Genomic DNA, 9,055 nt, shown 5'->3' on the forward strand with positions numbered 1-9,055 from the left:
CCATTTCAAATACCATTTTGAAAACATGCTACTTGGCTATAAATGCTCTTGTGTTGTAGTGATAGTATCCCAGTTTCTGAGTCAGTAGCTTTGGCTTCAAGGCCCCTTTAGGACTTGATGGCCATGGAAGCTTAGTTTGTAACTTGGTTACATAAGTTGATTATCAGCTCATAAATATGTCCAGTATGCAGGTGGTAAGCACCGTAGAGTCTCCTGATCAATCTTGCTTGATGCAGAGTAGTTCCTTTAAGCATCAGCCTCTGGCAATAGGCTAGAGACCCGTTCCAAGAAAGATTAGCTATGCAAGCACATGCTTTATCTGCTTTAATGTGGCACTAACCAAAAGAAGAAGATGGAAGACCATCATGTCCTGACTGGGTAAACTACAGAGCTACAGACTTTCCAAAAATGTCATGCTCCTGTCAAGTTTTACTGGAGAACAGGGATGTAACTGGAGATGACATGAGTATTATAAAATACTCTTGCTTAGGGGACCTGATCGATGGGGAGGTTATGTCTTTTGAGCAGCTGCACCAGAAGTTTGGACTGCCTAACGGTGACTTTTTCGGTATTTTCAAATACGAGATTATATACAGAAGAAGACCCATTATTAGACAGTCCCTACAAATCGGATAGGGAGAGAAGAGTATTATGGCCAATGGGTCCACCCTCGGTCAGTACCCTTTATCACTCATTACATAATGAGGTATCGAAAGACATGGAGCAACTGTTTAAAACATGGAACCAGAAATTGGGGTTAGAAATCCCTTCATAAATGTGGGAGGAAATCTGGGAAAATGCAAGAAAGATCTCTATTTGTAATAGAACTCAAGTTATTCAATTAAAAATACTCCATAGGGCTCATATAGCACCGGAACGATTGGCAAAATTTAGGGTAGGAACATCCCCAATGTGTCCTAAATGTAAAATAGAAGTGGGCACTCTCACGCACTGTTGATGGACATGTCACAAGATCCGCAAATACTGGGACAGAGTAGCGAATGCTCTGATAGAAATCTTGGGAATGGAGATTGGATTGGATCCAGTGTCTCTTCTCCTGGGCTTTTCAAGTCTGCCCTCCGTGGATGTGCACGGGAGGAAACTATTCTCCATCCTCTCTTTCTGGCACAGGTTAATCATGGAATACATCCCCCTTGACTTCCTCACAAATGTGGTGCACCAAAAAACTGAATTATTCTATAAAATATGGCAGCCCTTTCTGAATTATATAGACACAGATATTTTGGCCATATTGTCAAGGGCTTTTGTCTAGCTGTGTTAGTGGTTCTGGCTGGTCTCGGGGCCCAGGGGGAGGAATCCCGTATAAATATGGGTTTTATTATGACTTGATGTTAATCCATTTTGAGTATGTACTTAATTATTTAATTATTATGTTATTTCTTACTCGTAATGTAAGATATCTTATTTTATGTTTTGGTTGTTTGTAGGATAGATTAGTAGTTAGCTGAGTTTTTTCTCTTTTGTTGTGTTTTGGTTATTATTTATTTCTTTTTATATATATTTAATTGCATATTAATGTTTATACTTATTTATAATACTTTGTAATTTTGTAAAAAATGTTTTTAAAATTCATTTTTTTCTTTCAATAAAGATACCTATTTAAAAAATTGGTGATTCCACTATATTTCATGTAATACAACACTCATTAATAACCTCCACTTGGTGTCATCACCAAACCTAAATCAGATAATGCTCTTTCTTTCCTAAACCTTGCATTAGTGAATCATGGTTATAGTTTCAACAATCTGTTTCACATACATATTGAAGGTTTAATGCAGATTGGAGAACAAGATACGGGTAGAAGTGCTAACACTAATAGCTAATACATTCATTATAGTGTCATGTAGATGCAGAGATGTCTGAACTTTTTAAAAGAGTTACTGGGAGGACACTTTAGATTTTCTTTTTAAAACATTTAATGGAAAACACAAGTTTATATCTGGAGCTTGGTAGTCAATGGAACCTTTTTCTTTATTCTTTCATGGAATGTGGATGTTAATGGCGAGGCCAGCATTTTTTGCCAGTCCGTAATTGCCAGAGCAGTTAAGAGTCAACCACGTTGCTGTGGGACTGGAGTCCATTTAGGTCAGATCAGGTAAAGATAGCACATATCCTTTCCGAAATGACATTAGTGAACTAGGCGGGTTTTATAATAATTGACAATGACTATGCAGTGACCATTCAAAACGTTTTTTTATTCCAGATTTCAACTGAATTCAATTTCACCAGCTCCCATGATGGATTTAAACTCCATGTCACTATGCCATCAACCTGGGGTTCTGCATTATCAGTCCACCATGCCAATGCTTTCCCAATTTGTGAAAAAAAATCATAGCTTTAGGTTTTTGGCTATCAGTATTTTTAAAAAAAGTTTGGAAAGGTCATTTGGAGTGTACTGTGCAAAAGACAAATGCATCTTTTCCACTCTTTTGAGAAAACTGTTTTGAAATTACTTTTTACGTGGGAGATCATGCCTCACAAATTTGTTAGAGTTCTTTGATGAAGTGACCAAGAAGGTTGATGAGGGCAGGGTGATGGATGCAGTCTATATGAATTTCAGTAAGGTCTTTGATAAGGTTCCACATGGTAGGCTGCTCTAGAAGGTTAGATCGCATGGAATCCAGGGGAGCTGGCAAATTGGATACACAATTGGCTTCATAGTAGGGAGCAGAGGATAATAGGGGAAGGATGCTTGACCCACTGGAGGCCTGTGACTAGTGGAGTGCCTCAGAGTGCCCATTGCTGTTTGTTATCTATATCAATCATTTGGATGAGAAAGTACTAGGCATGGTTCGTAAGTTTGCAGGTGACACTAAAATAGGAGATATTGTGGACAGTGAGGAAGGTTATCAGAAATTGTAGAAGGACCTTGATCTTCTGGTGAAATAGGTTGAGAAATGGCAAATGGAGTTAAGTGTGAGATGTTGCATTTTGGAAAGTCAAATTAAGGTAGGAGTTTCATGTTGAATGGTAGGTCCTTAAGGAGCGTCGTGGATCAGAGGGATCTCTGGGTTTGGATGAACAGTTCTCTGAAAGTGGAGTCACAGGTAGACAGGGCAGTGAAGAAGGCTTTTGGCACACTGGCCTTCATCAGTCAGGGCATTGAGGATAGAAGTTGGGAAGTTATGTTGCAGTTATATAGATTGTTGGTGAGGCCGCATTTGAGAGTATTGTATTCAGTTTTGGTCATCTTGCTGTAGGAAGCATGTTATTAAACTGGAAAGAATGTAGATGAAATTTACAAGGATGTTGCCAGGACTAAAGTGTAGAGAGAGGTTGGACAAGCTAGGACGTTTTTCTTTAGATCTTAGAAGACTGAGGGGGAATCTTATAGATGTGTATAAAATCATGAGAGGCATGGATAGGGTGAATGCGCTCAGTCTTTTTCCCACGGTTGGTCCATCAAGAGCTGAAGAGCATCAGTTTAAGGTTAGAAGGGAAAGAATAAAAAGGAACCTGAGGAGCAACATTTTTAAACAAAGATGGTACGCATATGGAATGAGCTGCTAGGGAAGTGGTTGAGGTGGGTACATTAACAACATTTAAAAGGCATTTGGACAAATACATGGATAGGAAAAGTTTAGACTGATCTGGATGAAGTGCAGGCAAATGGGTGGTGATGGACATTTTGGTTGGCATGGACCTGTTTGGGCCAAATGGGTATGACTGTATGACTGTATGAGAGCTGATTCACTGATGCAATAATTCTCCTGAACACTACTGGAAGATTTCCTTTTGATATTTCCTGAATGATGTGCTTCTTAAAAGATTGCAATTAAATTCACAAGTCTGGTGATACTCATCTACACGTACCAGGATGTTAGACTGAAAGATGCCCGAAACATTTAATATCTTATCTGTTTTCTTCAGGAATTACCAATTATTTGGCTAAAATATTTTTATTTAAAGGTGATGTCTGCAAAGAAAGTGTACTTTTCTTTAAACAGTGTGTATGTGGGAGGCTGTGTTAGATTACTTGGAAGGATTCATATTTACACTTTGTTATAGCAAACTGTGTGTTATCAGCCTTTCATCTTTATTGAGTAATTCTTCTTGTTTATAATAAACATCTAATTTTGTTGTTTATTGGTCCACCACTCCACGATCCCCAAATTGTAAACAAAATCACATACATGTGCTTATGACTATTATTTTTTTTAAAGGATTAGAGGAGTTGGAATTAGAGAATGACAGTACTCTCATCTAACTTTGGTGTTAGTAACAATTAAATTTCCTTTTATCCAGCATAATTTTTTCAGATTCATGATAATCTTTATCCTCTTCCTCAGAATTTTGATTAGATTAGATTCCCTAAGTGTGGAAACAGGCCCTTTGGACAACCAATCCACACCGACCCTCTGAAGAGTAACCCACCCAGGCCCATTTCCCTCTGATTAATGCACCTAATACTATGGGTAATTTAGCATGGCCAGTTCAACTAACCTGCACATCTTTGGACTGTGGGAGGAAACCAGAGGAAACCCATGCAGATATGGGGAGAATGTGCAAACTCCACACAGTCACATGAGGTTGGAACTGAACTCAAGTCCCTGGTGCTGTGAAGCAGCAATGCTAACCACTGAGCAACCGTGCCACCCTAAATTTGCTTCATAATTTTTCCCCATCACAGAATGGTTAGTCAGAGACTTTCGATTGTAGAAATGTTAATTACTAGGGTGCATAGGTTTATGCGGTTAAGTCTAAAGGAGATGTAAGGACTGGGTTTTTTTTAAATCGAGGGTGGCAAATGCCTGGAATGTGCTGCCAGAGGAGGTGCTGGAGGCAGATATACAATAACAACATTTAAGAGGCAACCCGACAGATTTATGAATAGACATAAATCTATTCATGAATCTGCAGTCATGAATAGAGGGTTATGGATGGCCCAATAGAGGGTTATGGACTGTGTAGAGGCAAAAGTTTTTTTTACTTTAGAAAGATGTTATGTGTCAGCACTGTGTTGAAGAAAATCTCTTGAGACACAGACCTTGAGAACTGATTAGTTTATTACATGATATATCATGGGAATTCACCAGCCTAACTGTGGCTGGGTGCTATTCTGAAATACATCAGAACCCTACAGGATTATATAGAGAAAACAGATAGGAGCTGATCACTAATTACAAAGCTTTGGCATGCTTACAAGATGGTATTGAATTAGTGGTCAGCTGTTTGGGTCAAAACTATTACACATTCCACAAGTGGACCAAAGTGAATGTTATCACCGTGTGTTCTATTTACACAGATCTGTTAGCACTACGTATGAGTTAGCTGAGCAACTGTGAAATGGCAATAATTCGTAGGACTAATTGACAAGTCTGCTTGACTGACTACGCTGCATGCACTGGCCATCCATCCAAGTGGGAAAAACACTAACTCGACAGGCTTAGAGGCCTTGGATAGATAAGGCCTACTTATAGCATTGTCTCATAATAAGGAGTGCACAGCTACTATTGTTTTACAAAATGGTTTCTCAGCTGGAATAGGAAAATGGCTTCCAGGCAAACCATGCCAAATTTTCCTCCACACAGGGCCTGTTCTTGTGCTGTACTGTACTTTATTCTTCTTTATTTAACATTTCATGGACCATGCCTCTCCATTTGGGGCAGTTCACTATAAAATACTTTGAGTTTTACTTGAAGTATTTCTGAACTGTTCCATGGGTATTCCATGGATAGTCATTCATTCCACTTTTATCACCTGCAGTAATAATCAGGTTTGGTAAGAATGCTTTCATCATTATTTTGTCTGCGTTTAATCCTTGCATTGTTCTTTATGCCATTGTGGAATGTTCCACTTGTTTTCCCAAGAATCAATTAAACCACCCTTTCCCCATGATTATTTTCGGGGCAGAAGACATCTGATCCAAAAGGTCTCCCTCTCTGAAATCCAAACATGGTATAGAATCAGTGATCTGTCATTGAGACATCTTAACATGATCCAGCAATTTAAATATTAGGATGGTTGGAGTGATTTCCCAAGGTGCATTTCTATATCCCCTGTTAATATTCATGGTGTCTTTTTCCATGGAATTTCTATCCATATTCTGCATTGTTCTATGTTCTGTGTTCGATGTCTATTCTGAAATCTGTCAAAATCTAACTATGATTCAGAGGCATTCAATAGATCATCTTTAAATATAGACTTCACTAAAGAACTTTATTAGGTAAATTTCAAGCTTCATCACTGTCCAAGTGACAGACATGTTTATCGGAAAATAATTCTGATTTGAGTGTTAGTAAGAAACACCAGAGCTAAAGCTAAAGTTATTATCTCTTTGGTTGGGCATATGCCATGTCCACATACCCATTTTATTCTTCCACTGATCAGAGAAGTTCAGAGAACATCAAAATGTAATCATAGTCCACCAATTTACATTTGCTTTCTGACATTTTCCACAATGACACACCAAATTGTACAGTAAGCTATGGTTACGTTCTTGAAAATTTAACTGAAACAACTTTAAGTGAAACATAAAACCAAAAGAATTGTGGATGCTGGAAATCAGAAACAAAAAAAATTGAAAAAACTGGAAAAACCCAGTAGGTCAAGCAGCATCTGTGGAGAGAAATCAGAGTTATTGTTTGGGTCTCGTGATTAGAGTCATAGAGATGTACAGCATGGAAACAGACCCTTCAGTCCAACCCATCCATGCTGACCATGTATCCCAACACAATCTTGTCCCACCTGCCAGCACCCGGCCCATGTCTCTCCAAACCCTTCCTATTCATATACCCATCCAAATGCCTCTTAAATGTTCCAATTATATCAGCCTCCACCACTTCCTCTGGCAGCTCATTCCATGCACTCACCACCCTTTGTGTGAAAACGTTGCCCCTTAGGTCTCTTCTATATCTTTCTCCTCTCACCCTAAATCTATGCCTTCTAGATCTGGACTCCCCGACCCCAGGGAAAATACTTTGCCTATTTACCTTATTCATGCCCCTCATAATTTTGTAAACCTTTATAAGGTCACTCCTCAGCCTCCGATGCTCGAGGGAAAACAGCCCCAGCCTGTTCAGCCTCTCCCTATAGCTCAAACCCTCCAACCCTGGCAACATGCTCGTAAATCTTTTCTGTACCCTTTCAAGTTTCACAACATTTTCCGATAGGAAGGAGACCAGAATTGCATGCAATATTCCAACAGTTGCCTTACCAATGTCCTGTACATCCGCAACATGACCTCGCAATTCCTGTACTCAATACTCTGACCATTCCTGAAGAAGGGCTTATGCCCGAAACGTCGAATTTCCTGTTCCTTGGATGCTGCCTGACCTGCTGCGCTTTTCCAGCAACACATTTTCAACTCTGACCAATAAAGGAAAGCATATCAAATGCCTTCTTCACTATCCTATCTACTTGCGACTATACTTTCAAGGAGTTATGAACCTGCACTCCAAGGTCTCTTTGTTCAGCAACACTCCCTAGGACCTTACCATTAAGTGTATAAGTCCTACCAAGATTTTCTTTCCCAAAATGCAGATTCTTCTTCAGAATTAATGGTAGCTAGGAAAAGATTGGTTTTTATACAGAAGATGAGGTTGAGGGAACAGAGGAAAGTAAATGATAGGTGGAGATAGAGCTCAAAGAAAGAGAATAAAAGTTGGACGGAGAAAGGAGTGGTTAAAGGTCAGTCTGAGGGAATGAATAGTTACTAATGGGAGCTTTTAGTAGCTGACAATGGGTAGTGTGTGGTAGCAGCCCATGTCATAGAATCATAGAGTAGTTCAGCACGGAAACAGGCACTTTGTTTTTATCGAATTGGACCAATGACTGCAGATGCTGGAAACCAGAGTCTAGATTAGAGTGGTATTGGAAGAGCACAGCAGTCCAGGCAGCATCCGAGGAACAGTAAAATCAATGTTTTGGGCAAAAGCCCTTCATCATATTCCTGATGAAGGGCTTTTGCCCGAAACGTAGATTTTACTGCTCTTCGGATGCTGCCTGAACTGCTGTACTCTTCCAGCACCACTCTAATCTAGACACCTTTGTCCAATTCGTCCACACTGACCTGATATTCTAAATTAATCTAATCCTATTTGCCAGCATTTGGTCCATATCCCTCTCAACCCTTCCAATTCATGTACCGATCAGATGACTTTTAAATGTTGTAATTGTGATGACAAGGCCTAGTGTGTTGGGGGTGGGGTAAAGACGTGGCCTCAATTCCTAACATTGTTGAACTTGATATTACGTCCGGAAGACTGCAGAGGTCCCTAGTGGAAAATGAGGTGCTGTTCTTCCAGCTTGAGCTAACCTTCGTTGGAGTACCATAGCAAGTCCCTGAGACAGAGATGTTGGCAAGGGGACACACTGGTGTGTTGAAGTGGCAGGCAGCTGAAAGATCAGGGTCTTTTTTGCAGACAGATTGTAGACATTCTGCAAAATGGTCACCCAGTCTGCACTTTGTTTCTGCAATGTAGAGGAGACCACATTGTGAGCAGTGAATAACTTGATTAAGTGAAGTGCAGGCATGCTGCTGCTTCAAATGGAAGGTGTGCTTGGAGCCTTGCATAGTGAGGAGGGAGGAAGGAATGGACAGGTTATATACTTACCATGATTTTTGGGGAAGGTGCTGTGAGGCTGTGGGGATATTTTAGGAGTGAAGGAGGTGCGGACTAGTGTGTCCTGGAGGAAACTGCCCCTGCGGAAGGCTGACAAGGGAGGAGAGGGGAATGCATGTCTGGTGGTGGCATCCTGTTGGAGCTGGTGAAAATGGTGGCTAATGACCCTATGGATATGGAGGCCTGGTGGGATGGCAGGTGAGGACAAAGGGGACCCTATCGCTGTTTGGAAGAGAAGAGAGGGGGAGAGGGCCAAAGTGCAGGTGATGGGTTGGTTCGGGCTGAGGCCCTGTCAACTAGGGTGCTGAGAATCCTAATTTGAGCAAGAAGGTAGATATTTTGGAGGCCCCCTTGTCGAAGTTGGCATTGTTAGAACTGATGTAATGAAGACAGAGGAACTGAGAGAATTGAATAGAATCATTGCAGGAAGTGAGGATGTATGGTCAACGCAACTGTGGGGGTTTATTGGT

Source organism: Hemiscyllium ocellatum, chromosome 20 (genome assembly GCF_020745735.1).
Source record: "Hemiscyllium ocellatum isolate sHemOce1 chromosome 20, sHemOce1.pat.X.cur, whole genome shotgun sequence".
Classification (NCBI taxonomy): domain Eukaryota; kingdom Metazoa; phylum Chordata; class Chondrichthyes; order Orectolobiformes; family Hemiscylliidae; genus Hemiscyllium; species Hemiscyllium ocellatum.